Raw genomic sequence first — 16469 nt, 5'->3', positions numbered from 1 at the left:
CTGTTTGATTTTCTGATGGATCCTCCACCAAACCACATGGATCTCGATAGTACTTGGGCATGACAAAATGTCGCTTCCCAAACCTATCATGATAAGCACAAGAGGCATCCAAGAAAGGAAATGGTGTTTCATCTTCAGCATCGCCACTTTCCCTTCCCCCTCCTCGTCGTGAACTTTCACCCCTTTGCAAGTTCCTACCACCTCTGCGACCCCCACTCCCTCCTATGAACCATGTAGCCATGCTAATTTTTTAAAACAAATGAATAATAATTTCGTAGGGCGAAATGAGTTGTAAGGTTGTGTCTTCACCTTGAGTTGTAAGGTTGTGTCTTCACCTTTACTCGTTTATATAGTTGATTATGAACGGATAAATGAGAATCCCACATATATGCATGCTGACTGTAAGGTAAATGCATGCTGACTGTAAGGTAAATCAGTAGATTCACTGTTGCCATGTGACTTTGTAAATTGAGAATCCCACATATATCAATACGAGATGAGTTGTCACTGTAACAAAAAAGTCGAGCAAAAAATGGAGAAAACCAAAGCATGTGCACCAAGTCACATGACTTCACAATCCATCTGCATATACGAACAAAATAAGGGCATGGTGACTGTAAGGTAATTCAGTGAATTCACTGTTGCCATGTGACTTTCTAAGTTGAGAATCCCACATATATCAATAACAGATGAGTTGTCACTGTAATAAAAAAAATCGAGCAACAAATCGAGGAAACCAAAGCCTGTGCACCAATTCACATGACTTGACCATCCATCTGCATATAAGGACAAAATAAAGGCATGCTGTTGTTAAGGTAAATCAGTGAATTCACTGTTGCCATGTGACTTTCTGAGTTGAGAATCCCACATATATCAATAACAGATGAGTTGTAATAAAAAAAATTGAGCAAAAAATCGAGAAAACCAAAGCCTCTGCACCAAGTCACATGACTTCACAATCCATCTGCATATACAGACAAAATAAAGGCAGGCTGACAGTAAGGTAAATCAGTGAATTCACTGTTGCCATGTGACTTTCTGAGTTGAGAATCCCACATATGTAAATAAGAGATGAGTTGTGACTGTAATAAACAAATCAATAAAACCGAAGACTGTGCACCAGGTCACATGACTTCACAATCTATCTGCATATACTGACAAGTCTCTCCACGATTTGACTACTCAATGTGTGAAAAAATGAAGCTTATGAAGCTTACGACCCGCTATTTGTATTTCATTGAAAAGTATGACTATTTGAATTGTTCTGGTCATTTGGGAAGCTATTCACCGACCTACCTGTTATGTTTTATGTGTTGTTGAAGGCGGTAGTTCGATTCACCGAGTTTAGTTTTTTGTCAACCCCTCATTCATTACCGGAGTCATAATTTTTACTGGACTTTCAAGAATTGGAAGGTGACTCTTTCTTCTTTCCTGATGGAGATTGAAATTCGTTGTAATTTCATCCCTATTTCAGCAGCCCCAGTTAAGGGAACCTTTTCTCCGAGTTGCCTGATCTATTTTATGTGTTTTAAGTATTCACATAATTGAACATACATTAATGCATTAATTAATCCAGAACATTCATTAACAAATTGCAATTCAATAAAGAAAGTCATGAACTCATAAATGTGTACTTATAAATGTAGGTATTTCATAAACTTCAGGTTCATAACAAAAGTACTTGAAATACATCCGTACGTTACACCAACAACAACGTTGTCTTACACTCCAGGAACGAACATATGAAAGATAACGGTGTTTGATTTCTTATTCGTCATCTGACATGTAGTAGTCAGAGAGATATTTTTCATTGTTGAAGACATTATTTCGCTCAACCATTGTCAAATCTCTGTTGCTTGCTTCTGCCATTTCAGTGGCTAGCTGAAGCATGAAATGTCGACATCTCCGCATCAACATCCTGTTGTTCTCCTTCTTAATTCTGCTAACTGCTTTTTCATAGTCACTCACATTTCGTCTAGCCATGGTCAATGAACGACGATGAGGTACCGGTGCCCCAAAGTTACGTAGATCATTATACAATCCTTCTTGCTCCGTTACCCTGAACGCCCATTCTGCTCGGATACCAGCATAATAATCCTTCGGACTTGAGTACTTTTCGCTCTTGTAGTCATACATAAATGGAGGTAGCAGCCACACTTTCGGATTTCTTTGCTGGCGTGAACTTCCTGCACCTCTTGAAGACATTGTTAATAAAATTAAAAAAAATAATAATAATAGTAATTGTATATCTATTACTATTGTTATGCCTTCAACAAACATCATACTGGGGTATTTATAGACATGATAGTGGTGCTAGGGCACTATGGAATAAGTGATACACGTGATATTATTTGATGTTATTCATTTCATGTAATTTTGATTACCCGTGACTTTGTGTACCTGTGATGTAGTCACGGACGTGGTTGTAAGATAAAATAATAATTGTAGGCCATAGAATCACAATGCTATCCCTTCATATTCGAGCAGTGCGTTGTCAAATAAAACAAAATGCAGTGAGTTGTCACATCGGCACATGAAACTATTTTGTCATGCTTACTTTTGTAATACAATAAGTACTCACTTGGAATTGACGATTTCAATACGTATAAGTGTTTTCGAGAAATTATAAATGAAATCGAAAAATGAAATTTTCTTTGTATTAAAGTAATATTGTTCATAAACTATCATTGTTTTTCTCACCAACATAAGAAAATGGTCACCTGCTAGGTAAACACGATTGGAACTTTGGTGCCTATATTTTATCTTATTTTCAGTTAATGAACTTCACAGTCATCCGATTTTTATTGTCATTACACAATCGTCCATCATATTTTTTTACCAACATAATAGCATTTTCTGCTTCTTTTCACAGTCGTAATAATGTGACTTAGATGAATTCTGAAATGTGCGGAAAAAACAAAGCATGCAAGTTGCACTGCAGAAGTCACATGCATCACGTAATGTCAAGAAAAAAGTCACAACGTATACAAGCATGGCAAAGTAAGAAAGTCACATGCATTACTGCATCATTGCATAAAGTGACATGCAGCATTGCATCACTGCACAAAGTCACATGCAGTGATGCAGTGATGCACAAAGTCACACGCATCACTGTATCACTGCACAAAGTCAGATGCATCCCTGCATCGCTGCACAAAGTCACATACCTCCTACGTACTGTGCCCATTGCAATTATGCACAAAGTCACAGGCATCGCTGCATCTGCAGCACAATAGCCGATGCTACAGGCCGTTGATTCGTTCATGACTGCACAAAGTCGAGTCCTGAAAGCCGTATGCACTGGATAAGGTCAGTGGCATGCATGTGATCGAACAGGAAATTGCATACACACAGCTACCATGTGTGTATATGGTATAAATATCGTAGCATACCACAACAAAAGTTTTACAGCTATTTCTACCGATATGATCATGACATATACGGTGGTTGATCTATATTCAGCAATGGGTCGCTATTGGGTTGCAGATGGAGATGAATTTCAATACCCATTAAATCCAAATTTGCGTTACTCACGTGCCACCGTCAATACCATGAGAGCTGAGTGGGAATTTCGCAAAACTCGAGCAAACGTTCTCGTTGAGCTATGCCGTGAAGTTAATCTTAAATTTCCTCGCCGGTTAGCCATGCGTATGCCAACTGACACTCCACAGTTGTTGCAAAGGCATTGCATCGTATCCGCGACGAGGTTAATCGCATGACCCAACGTTTGCAGAGGTCCGAACTAATGAAGACCGCAAATGAGCATGCCGAAGATGGGTTAATGGATGATGCACACCAGTACTACGCCTGGAGCATGGATGTTATGTATGAATCTGATATTGAGATGTCAGATGATGATGATAATGAATGAAATTGTTTGGATGAACGCCCAGGGCATTTCTGTAATGCATGCAATTTGTAATGCTTATCCATGACTTATCAATGAAGCGAGATATTTCAATTATTTTTAGCCTTGAACAAACATATTTTTTATAGCTTCTTTACACGTTTTGTTCAAACCAAACGCGTTTGTAATTTATGTTCTCCTAAATTACGGATAATGAGAGAGAGGTAGAGATGTGAAACAGATTTGTGTGATTCATCAATATAAATAAGAATAAAAAATTGTGAAATGATAATTGCGAATAAATAAGTATGACACTTACATCAGCTGTACAAGTTTGACACATACAAACAAAAAAAAGAAAAAAAAAAAAAACCTATATAGTCCATATCGCAACCGCTAATGCCCTAACCTGCCCCCAGTCCCACAACCCCGACCGTGGATCTCCCTCCTCGGTCTCCTACGGTAGACTCTCTGAATATCTGGCACTCTCTCCCCTGCATGCTGCCCTCCACTGACTGCCTGTGGAGCCTGTGAGTGTGAGTGTGACCCCCCCTCTCCTGCATCTGATGCCCCTGATCCTGCCTGTGCCTGTAGATCAGATACTGCTGTGAGCTGTGAAACTCCCACTCCCTCGTCTGGTGCAACTGTATCACGATCTGCAGCTGGACCACGACTTCTGCCTCTGCCCGCACCCCGACCTCGGCCGCGACGTCCCCCACGACCATAACCTCTCCCTCGCGCTCTGGGGGGGGCTCAATATGGCCCTCATCATCAATGTGTGAGATGTCAGTGAGAACTGCATCATGTGTACTCCTGGGCGCGGTCGAAGTAGTCCCCATAAAAGCAGGTGGTAACTGGGTGGGTGGGGTAGCAACATCATGCATGAACCGGGGCGCGGTCGAAGTACTCCCCAGAAAAGTAAGATGTAACTGGGTGGGTGGGGTAATAACATCATGTATGAAGCGAGACGGTGACCAATCAGGGTCAGGGTCAGGGTCAGCATGCTGGGTAAGATGTACGTGTGGGGAATATGGAGAAATGTATGGGGTATCATGTGGTGGGGTGACTGAAGTCGAAGGACCTGCTGTGGCTGGCGCTGAACTGGAAGGCACTGACGTGGACGGGACTGATGTGTCTGGAGTAACTGCTGCAGTGTGTACACCATAGTCCCCAAAATGCAGACGATCTACCCGATGGGCATGCTGGATCCCCTCGTACAATAACTCTCTGATCTCTACAAGGGCCTGCAGACCAAGCTGTCCATCACGTCTGAAAATGGCGTCCTCAGCCAAGTGATATGACCTCCCAGCTCGAACCACCTGTAAAAAAAATAGATATATTAGGCTATAGTTGACTGAAAATAATCAATTATGATATTAACAATTATCGGAGATATAGTACGCTACTCACCAATGACTCGAGAGAAGGCCCAACTCCCTGATATCCGGCCTCGGACAGGTGGCTCGGATTACCGACAAGTAGGTGTGTATGTCGCCGATACCACAACATGTAAGGGTCGGGAGAGGGGAGGACCCCATCGCTCCAGTCAGCCTGTACAATAGTGTCGCGACGGGCATCCCACAACTGTATGTATCGCATATGATGCTGACTCCAGTCAGTGCTGGCTCGGCCACGTCTATCCGTCGCATGCAACCGCCACTCGGTGTCACACCGATCCGGCACGGCCTGGACCCGACCAAACTGTCGGAGGACACGATCAGGGAGATGCCACTCAACCACGTCATAACAAATGAGTGGTACTCTCGCCATCCATATATCCTCACCTAGGCGGCAGTAGTCTGGGAGCGTGTGGAGGACATCAGCATAAGGCTGCTAGATAAACTACAATAACGACAAGTCTATTAAAAATCGCTCATAAACGTATACAGTCCATATGACAATTAAAATTTAGGTATTTAAATTTGATACCTCGCCGTCTATCATCCGGTCAAGCTGGTCTCTATACACGACCACTACGTGGGTCGATACGACCTCGTGGCTCATGTCAACCCTCCATCGGCTACCTCGAGGTCCGGCCGGCATCTGCATGTCTCCCTGCCCGATGGGAACCTCACCAGGAGCAACTAGTTGCTGCCTAGATGGGGCAATGCGAATCAATCTCTCCCACGCCCAAATCTGCAATAGTTTGAACGCAATTACAATACTGATATATGCCATACAATATGAATTGACATGTAATAAAATTCTTACTAACCTGTAGCAAGACAAGGGGTCCTCCGATCTGAGTCACACCCACCTGAGTGGCTCGACATAACATCCTATACAAGCATGCCAAAGCCGCGGCGCCCCAGCTGTACTGGCCGATGACGTCAATGTCTCTCAACAGTGGCAAATACATCAGCTTGAGCAGGTTCTGTGACTTATCAGGGAGAAGTACCCCTCCAATAAGCCACAGAATATATGCTCGCGCATGCTGCTGTACTAACTCATCTGCAGCATCATCTGGAAAATCGCCCTGAAAATGCTCCGACAGCCACCTCACCCTCACTCTACCTGCTTGTAAGTCTGCAGGTGTAGGTGCTACTCCCAATAGCTCAGCACATAGCGCTATCCACTGCTCCGTCGTCAATGATGGGTCAAGTCCAGTAACTGCTCGCCCATCAATCCGTAGACCGTATAGGACAGATACGTCCTGCAATGTGACGGTGGCCTCACCGGTCGGGAAATGAAATGTATGAGTCTCTGTGCGCCATCTCTCGACGAGAGCAGTAATGAGTGGGTGGTCCAGTCTGATATGGCCTATACGATATACACCATAGAATCCCGCGCGTAGTAGACACTGCAAGACTCTATGGTCCAATGGACGATCCCACAGGCCGGAATCTCCCCGTCGGCATGCCACCACGGTGCGTGACTGGTCCTGCATAACAGAATGAGTATTTTAAATTATAGCATTATCAAGGAAATGAAAAACAAAATGCAGTGTATTTTCATTGTACGCGTAAAGTCCAACAAACGTTATTGCATACCGGGTCCTCCCATATACTGTCAGCCCGATGTGGATGACTCAAAAGGGGGACCTCATCAGGTAGATGTGCCATGAAGCCTGTACAGTTGAAAAACAAATACATTTTGAAAAACTGTATTGGTGAGCATGTAATTTAACTATATCAATTAAGCTGAAATTATTATGTACATGACGACTTGGAAAATAAATGTGGTCGATTATTTTAAAAGTATAAATTTGTGTGCCATTAACATGGAAGCAATTAACTAAAATCAAAATTTTGCATATTATGTGCCCATTAAATATGATAAGCAATTCAACATAACCTATCGTTATCTATGCTTCGGACTAATATAAAAATCTTTTACAAAGTCATTTTACGATCTCAGTTACATAAGCTTAATAATGACCAATAACATGTGGATAGTTTTTGTATGTCAATATTTACAAACAAAATGGAATGATCATTTTTTTTTCAAAACTTCATTATTGATTTTGACATATTTGACATAACGTCATTATTGATTTTGACATATTTGACAAAATTCGTTACATTTATGGCATATTCGACAACTTCATTATTGATTTTGTAATTTTTGTTTTGCAATAAAGTAAAAAATTTGTAAATTACGTACATGTAATTCATAAATTCTAAATGTACAAAATGCTTGAATCAGTCGAAATATTAAAATCTTAAAATGAAAGAAGAACTATGTGATTTTAAATAAAATTCTGTAATAAACATTTTGAATAAAGTAGAGAATAAAAACTATGATAGCTGTAAATTTTGTCAAGCAAATAAAACAATTACAATATATAAAGAATTAAACAACAGAAATGATCTATTACAAATAAAAAATGTTCTATTACATGTATGACTCCGTTTACAAATAATTAATTACAAAAGAAAAGAAAATGATCTATTACAAATAAAGAATTACAAAAAGATCTATTACAATATGTAAGTATTACATAGTCTTCATCGACCAAGTCGCGCCGGACATGTTCGCCTGTCATGACCTGTCTGCTGGCACTCACTGCAACGAGCGGTCAAACGCCTATCTGATATGTCCATCTCATTCGGAATACGAGACATAGATGCACGACCCCGTTTCACTTGTCGCAGACGCAGTACATTAGGCATTAAAGTCCACTGCGGATCAGCCCAATAATCTTGATGCGGTATTGGATTGAATTTAGTTTCCCAAACCCTCATGTATACAGGAAGCCTATATACTGGATCAACGTACTCGAATGGATTGTCACCGCATTCAGACATTACAGCGAGCATATGAGAACATGGATAGTGTCGTATCTCATATTTCCCACAACTGCACGTGGGTTGATTCATCCGCACAATTTGTGTATTGCGACCTCGTCCATGGCGAAAAGATGTTTGCACCTCAAACACGCGGCGTGGCCTATAAAAAAATTATAATAGAAACTAATGAAGTTCATGTTTTTAGGTGTAGTTAAATTGACAACATAATAACAATAATTTAATTTATATTACAAACTAACCTGTCATATGATATCAACTTGAAAGTATTTGTCCTTGCGATGCCATCCTCAATAGTTTTTTGCATCTGTCTAGGGTATTGGAACTCATTTCGTACATCTAGTTCAGCTTGGGCTCCCATCTCGTCAAAATATTTTACAAGCCGCCGAAATGTAAATTCAACCATAGTTGAGATAGGTAAGTTCCTTGCACCTTTCAAGACGCTATTGAAGCACTCTGCATCATTGCTAGTCAATACCCCCCAGCGATGTCCACCGTCATACGAAAGGGCCCACTCCTCAGGATTCATCTTGTAAACCCAAGTGATGGCTTCTTGGTCAATAGCCTGTATTTGTTGTAAGTAACCATTACACTTTCGTCGTTGATGAGCACTTCCTGCTTTCCATAGAAGTTGTTTCAGCTCCTTATTTCTGAACGTAGTGTTAAAGTTACTACAAACTGTCGAAGGCAGTGCCGATGATATCCAACAAATTGGAGCGAGGGATTCAACCAATGCCGCCTCACAGCAGCTAAAATACTCTTAGCTCGATCGGATATCAAAGTCACTCCCTGTCGGTCCATGACAATATGTTCCTTGATATTTGAAATGAAGAACGACCAAGACTCCAAACTCTCCTTGTCGACAACAGCAAATGCAAGCGGTAGTACTTTGCCATTGGCGGTGACAATCGTTGCTACAAGCAACACACCAATGTATTTCCCGTATAAGAATGTACCATCTATGGTTATAACAGGCCTACAATGTCTGAATCCATCGATGACGGGTTTGAAAGACCAAAAAACAAAGTGGAAGACGGGCATAATGGTTGTATTTCCGGTATATCTATGCTTCCATTGCACGATGGTGCCAGGATTAGATGTTTGTAATGCATACATGAATTTAGGCAACATCATATATGATTCATCCCAATCTCCGAATACCATTCGAATTGCCTTTGCCCTTGCATGCCACGCCTTCTTGTAATGTATAGTATAGTTCATGGATTTTTTTATGTCTTCGATGACATTCTTAATGGGCATATCAGGTTCGTTCTGCATACAACAATACCTATGAGTCATATTATTTTGGTGTGAACACTTTAAAGACACAATTTTGGTGTGAACACTTTAAATAAACAATGTGTATATAAATGTAAACATTTATTTTGTATACTCACCGCAACTTGTCCCAAAAGATGAGAAGCAATGTAACTGGAGCTAATATTTGTGTGGTCCCTGTTCGTTCGTGGGTATAAACAATGGTGAGGACCCCTATACTGCTTTATTTCAAAAAGCCCATGTCTCTTACTAAGAGATGCACGCAACCACCATCTGCAGTCGTGCTTGCAAGCACACACCCAAACGTCTCGCTTGGAGGTTACGACTTTGTACTCTCGATTATTTGTTGCATGGTACAATTTCACAGCATGTACGAGTTGCTTCTTATCAACGAAAACCATCCCTTTGTCCAACTCTGGATTTTCAGCATTCCAGATTCGGTTACGGGGAACGACATCGCGGTTACTAATGTCAAAATCACCACCCATGTGAATGTTTTCAAAGAAAGGGATTTCAGGTCTAGGTGGAATGGGGGCATTCTGAATATCAACGGGAGCGTCGACATCATCTTCTTCATCATCATCATCATCTGATCCGCCCAATAAATTTTCTTCATCACACATTTCATTCTCATCATTGTCTAGGGCGACATCAGGACCGTACATGTCACTGCCAGCAAACTGCACAAAATTAACCGTTTCAGCCATATTACCAGCAACTTCAACTGGAGTCGTATGATGGCTATAGGTGGGCACATCTTGGGTGTTATTGTGAAATTCAGTCTCGTATCCACCATGTGAACTTGATTCTCCACCATGGCCATGAAATGTCTGTTGTGTGTAGCCAGCTGCATAACATTCATTTGATTCATACATAGGAGACTGAAATGCTGTCGTGTCAACCCCATGTGTCAGCAATGTAGTGAACGGATGCGAATCCATCTGTGTTACATTCGGAAGATTCTGTACAACCTCTTTCTGAATGTACACTTCCAAACAATTTGGTGGTTCGAAATTTCCATCGATACTTAAAACGGTGTTCAACGCCTCATCGTCATTTATCGGTAATATTTTGTATTTGCTGGTTGCTTGCCACTGGCGATAAGGATATCTACATTTGAAGATCAATCGGACTGTTTCCCCGTAACTTGCGACCTTGGACATAAACATCTCCTCCAAATTGCCAAGTGTGGTGCCAAGTTGCACCATATATATCCCTTTCGGCTCAGCATCATATGACACACCTTCATCGGGATCCCGAATTATGTTTCCCCCCCAGTAAAAGATAATTGGAACAGTTGCCATATACTTGCTTCAATGAAACAATAAATATTAAAATATCAACAATATACATATATCGAATTGTACTTGTAAAATAAACATTAAAATTTGCAGAAGCCACAAATAAAAGCAACCCTCTAATTTTTTATTAATTTATATTTTCCAGGGTTGAAGGAACTGTAGAGGTGAAACATTAATTCAATTTGTATTTTGTCAACTATATATTTGTGTCTCAACTTGATTATTACTGTTTATTTTCTCATTTTTTTCACTTATTTTTATTCGTATAACAGAACAGCTGAGATTTCATCTATACGTAGAGTTATATATTGTGTCTCATTTACTTCGTATGTGAAGACTCTTATCTTTTCAACGTGAATGTTCTTTGTTGTCATTGCTCTATTGTCTTAATCTAAAAAACACATAACAAGAAGTATACTTGTTGTCTTAATTCTTTCGAATTAGTGGCGAAAAATAAAATAGGTTGAGAGATATTTAGTAGAGGGTGGCGCGATTGATTTGGACAATATAAAATACAGGGTGCAAACATTGAGAGAGATTTTTTTAACCTGGTGATGTAATTGTTCAGATTTATGGAAAATATAAGTTAATTTGATTTGCTCCAACTTGTGCCATTACGGACCTTAATGACAAAGTTATTTCCTATGTGAACTAGTAACCATCGTCCATTTTGTAGAGGGCATAGAGGCTTTCTTATAAAATTAAAACAACAAACTGATTTTGGATCATTTTGGATTGTTCTGAAAAGTAAGAAAAAAATTAAATTTATTTACTCCTTTTTTTTCTTACACATACAAAAACAAAAAAATAATTACAGAGATAATTTATAATGACAAAAAATTAGAGATAATTAAATTGAAGTTGGTGGTTAAATGTATGGACTACATTTTGAATAGTTATCCATGTGAATCTATCGGGCCATCCGTACCAATTATTTGGTATTACAAAACACATGCTTACCCATCAAAGTGCCAATTTTTTTTTCCCTTCCTACGTACGAAATTGCTATGGACTATTAATTAAAATAATTTATTACTCTTTTCATGCATATATGTCTGCACACCTCTATGGACAGAATAATTATGATATTTGCTTCCGCCAACCCCTAATTTTGTAAATCTATTTAAGTGGCCTTCGGTAATCTTAGGATTACTGGCCGGTCATACCTATAGTAGCGGGTTTGGGTCGTGATAGAGTGGTATCAGAGCACGAGTTATACCGTACACATGAGTCCATATAAGCTACAAGATGTCCTAGAAAGAATTAGGGGCATTACATCAGCATGTGTTAGTGTATGTGAAATTATACGACATGTCTGAAACAATTAGACATGAAATGAAATTGAGCATTGTCAAAACTATAAACGAGCTATTTGCCTATATTTATTAGTGCTCTATTTACCTATAGCAAATGGAGAGAACAAGAAGTGATGATGTGATTGAATCCTTTGATGCCAGAATGGAAAGAATGTTAGAAGCTTTAACCGAGTCCATGAGATAACAACAGAGACAACAACTACCTCTTTCGCCTTCTTCAGTGCAAGTGGAACTGATAATTAATGACATTATCGGGTTGACTCAGAAATTTAACAAGATGAAACCTCTAACTTTTCTAGGTGTTATTGAGCCACTGAAAGTTGAAACCTGGATACTAGAAACTGAAAAATTATTTGAAGTGTTTCCATGTTGGATCATTTTGGATCGTTCTGAAAAGCAAGAAAAGTTGATTTTGGATCATTTTGGATCGTTCTGAAAAGTAAGAAAAAAATTAAATTTATTTACTCCTTTTTTTTCTTACACATACAAAAACAAAAAAATAATTACAGAAATAATTTATAATGGCCAAAAATTACAGATAATTAAATTGAAGTTGGTGGTTAAATGTATGGACTACATTTTGGATAGTTATCCATGTGAATCTATCGGGCCATCCGTACCAATTATTTGGTATTACAAAACACATGCTTACCCATCAAAGTGCCAATTTTTTTTTTCCCCTTATTACGTACGAAATTGCTATGGACTATTAATTAAAATAATTTATTACTCTTTTCATGCATATATTGTAACTACTCTAAATTTATTACAAAGTAGATTTTCCTTTTCAATGGTAGTGGACAATCACAAAGTGAAAAAGACGATAAGTCAGTTCGTTCAATACCCATTTCAAAAACTTTTTCAAATTTTCTTCAGTTTTCTCATAAAATTTTAATTTGTACTAGAATACTATTATATGTATTACAAATTCAGCTCATTAAATGTTTTAATCATATTTTGGCTGCTTGACCCCAAATATAGTGAAATAAACCAAACGAAATTAAACCAAATTTTTTTTTTAAATCAAATACAGTCAAATTTAAATATTTTCAGAAACCAATAAAAATATTTCTTTTCAATAAAATAGAGTCAAAATTAAATATTTTGATAAACCAATAAAAATATTTCTTTTTAATAAAATAGAGTCAAAATTAAATATTTTGAGAAACCAATAAAAATATTTCTTTTTAATCAAATAGAGTCAAAATTAAATATTTCAGAGAACATGATCTTTTCATGGAGAGAAAATTAAATATCTTTTTAATCAAATACATTCAAAATTAAATATTTTTTTGTTTAATAATTATATTTTGTAGAAATTAGACATTAACAATTTCTGAACCATAATTTGATTAAAAAATGTAGACATTTTGATTCACAAGCATAATTTCAAAATTCCAATTTCTGATTTCAAATTTCAACATATAGACATTTCATAATTCCAATTCAACAATTCTCAATTACATGAATTTCGTAATATGACATTAACAATTACGAATTAAATGAATTACAATTTTTACTATTTTTATTCTTAATTAAACAAAATTACTTTTAAAACCATAATTTGAAACCCTAATTTCCTTTTAATTCCTGTTAACAAGCAAAAAAAAAAAAAAAAAAACTCACAAGCATCATTTCAAAATTCCATTTTCTGATTTCAAATTTCAAATTTCAAAATATAGACATTTCATAATTTCAAATCAACAATTCTCAAATACATGAATTTCATAATATGACATTACAAATTATCAATTATATGAATTTCGGATTTTTTAATCGCAATTCTCAATTAAAAAAAATTACTTTTAAAACCCTAATTTCCTTTTAATTCCTCTTCACAAGCAAAAAAAAACAATTTCCAATTCAACAAATGTACGTTGGTTTATTCAATATTCAAAATATAAACATTTTGATTCACAAGCATAATTTCAAAATTCTAATTCCTGATTTCAAATTTAAAAATATAAACATTTCGTCATTTCAATTCTCAATTCTCAATTCTCAATTATATGAATTTCATAATATCACATTAACAATTATCAATTATATGAATTGATGATTTACGAATTTCATCATTCCAAATTTCAATTCTCAATTCTCAATTCTCAATTCTCATATTTATGATTTATTTAACAAATTCAAAAAATTAAAAAAATTCCAAACCCGATTTATGATTCAAAAGCATAAAAATTCAAATGCATTACAACACTTAATAATGTGAACCCTAAAATGACATCCTAATTTGAACAATCCTAATAATGTGAACAATCTAATATCGAACCCTAATTTCATCACCACAACCACACGGACAAAGCATAAACATTCATAACCATATTCAATTTCATAACCACAATGATAAAAACCCTAACATTGACAGAAAAATACATTTAATAATTCCAAAAAATTCAAAAACTAACCCTGATTCCAAAAAATTCAAATACATTTAAAAACCCTAACATTGACAGAAAAACCCTAACCCGTATGCCAAAAAATTCCAAACCCTAATTTCATAACCACAATGATAAAAACCCTAACACATTTAATAATTCACAAGTAAAACCCTAACATTGACAGAAAAATACAACACATTTACAAACACAAAAACTAAATACATAAAATTAGGGTTAATGTCATACCACGGAGAGAGAGAGAGAGCAGAGACAGAGAGTGAGAGCGAGCTGAGATGGAGGAGCGAGAGCAGAGAGAGAGAGAGCGAGCGAGAGCAGAGAGCGAGCGAGAGCAGAGAGCAGAGACCAGAGAGCGAGAGCGAAAAACCTAAGTCTGAAAATCTGAAAAACGTATGCAAATGAGGGGGGGGGTTCGTTGGTATATATGAGGACTTTAAAAACGCTGATCGAAAAAGCGTTTTCATTTAACTGAAATCGCTATTAGAAATAGCGTTTTTTTGGCAACAAAATTTGAACTGAAATCGCTATTAGAGATAGCGTTTTTTCTGGGAAATTTTTTTTGTTAAAATCGCTATTAGAAATAGCGTTTTTGGGTAAAAAGCGCTGTTAAGAAAAGCGTTTTTATCCGGACAAAAACTAACGCTAGAAGCGCTATTTGTAATAGCGAATTCTTAATCAAAGTCGCTATTTGTAATAGCGATTTTCCTGTTCATCTACTTTTGCGCTCCTAACAGTAAAAGCGCGAATAGTAATGGCGCTTTAACTTAGTTTTGGAATTCCGTCAGAAGTTGGCCTAGTTTTGGAAATACAATGGAAAAATGGCTTATATTGGGAAAAGCCTCTGTGATATCGCCGAAAATATCTCTATGTCTGTCTCATCCACGGATTCTGTGATTGGACACGAGGTCTTCGTTGGCGGGCTCGCTGGCACCACCGATGATCAAGACCTTGTGCAGGCCTTCTCTGAATATGGAGTAATTGTCGAATCGAAGGTCCGTTCTCTCTGTTAACTCTCTCTCTATATGTTACTTTTATTGATCGCCTTCTTTTCTCGAAATCGATCGATTTTGAGTTTCAGTTCTAGTTTTGTATATATACTTTGATTTTGTTTGTTTGTTTATATGTTATTGATCTTTGTAGATTTGATCGATTTATGTTTGATTTGGTTTTTAGATCATCAAAAATCGCGAAACTGGGAAATCGAGGGGGTTCGGATTTGTGAAATTCAAGGATGAGCAGGCGATGAGGGATGCAATCGAGGGGATGCACGGCCAGTATCTTGCCGGTCGTAACATTACAGTCAGTGAGGCCAAGACCCGCGGAAGCGGTGGCGGCGGTGGCGTCGGGCTCCGCAGCCATGGAGGTGGCTACAACCGAGGCCGCGGTGGCTACAGAGGCGGCGCAGGACGTGATGGAGGTGGCTACGGCGGAGGGCCTGACCGTGGATACAGTGAGGGCAGTGGTGGCCACTACTCGAGGGGAGGCGGTGGTTCTGACGTAACCTGGGCCACGGCTAGGATTACTATTGATGGGCTTTTTAGGGTTTAGATTTTGAAGTCCTTCGGCAAGGAGGGAAAAAGCCAGCTGTTGGCTCTAGGATTTCTATTCATGGGCTTTTATGGTGCTTGGATTGTGATTTTCTCTTTTTTGTGTGTCTTTTTGACCCTGGGTTTTTGAAAAGTTGGTAAACAGTGGACTTTTTATTTTTTTTTAGTGTGTGGTGTTTTGGGTAAAAAGGCCGGTTTTTTTTGGCAACTTCCCAAGGGCCCTTGTATGCGGGTAGTATTTTTGTTTCGGATACGAATGAAGATGAAGTTTCGTTGAACTAATTAAGTAGGTAGTTTGGCATCTTCTAAATAATTTATTTTTTTATCTTTTTGTTATCGTATTATTTTTTTATTTTTTTGCATATTTTTTTGTAAAAGGACAAAAAAAAATATAATTGTTTAGATTGTTTCAAACAACAAATTAGATTTCAAAATTCTTGTGTATTTTTTTTTTATAATTTTTGTGGGATACCTCGTGCCTTATAATTTTCTTTATTGAATCATAATTAAAAAAAATAAATATGA

At 37.8% G+C, this 16469-nt stretch overlaps 1 pseudogene across 1 annotated transcript in view; it reads left to right on the top strand.

Moving 5' to 3' along the window:
* LOC114266127 (ran-binding protein M homolog) overlaps positions 1-16242 on the top strand; it is a 45917-nt pseudogene extending 29675 nt beyond the window's left edge. The window contains exon 11 of the transcript XR_014363355.1: positions 15571-16242. The product of XR_014363355.1 is annotated as a ran-binding protein M homolog (transcript). The remainder of the gene's footprint in view (positions 1-15570) is intronic.
* The last annotated feature ends 227 nt before the right edge of the window (positions 16243-16469 follow it).

The sequence above is a fragment of the Camellia sinensis genome, chromosome 3, assembly GCF_055761805.1.
Source record: "Camellia sinensis isolate YWXY chromosome 3, ASM5576180v1, whole genome shotgun sequence".
In the NCBI taxonomy this organism is placed as follows: Eukaryota; Viridiplantae; Streptophyta; class Magnoliopsida; order Ericales; family Theaceae; genus Camellia; species Camellia sinensis.
The sequence above is the reverse complement of the archived record's forward strand: the minus strand, read 5'-3'. Positions and strand labels throughout refer to the sequence as shown.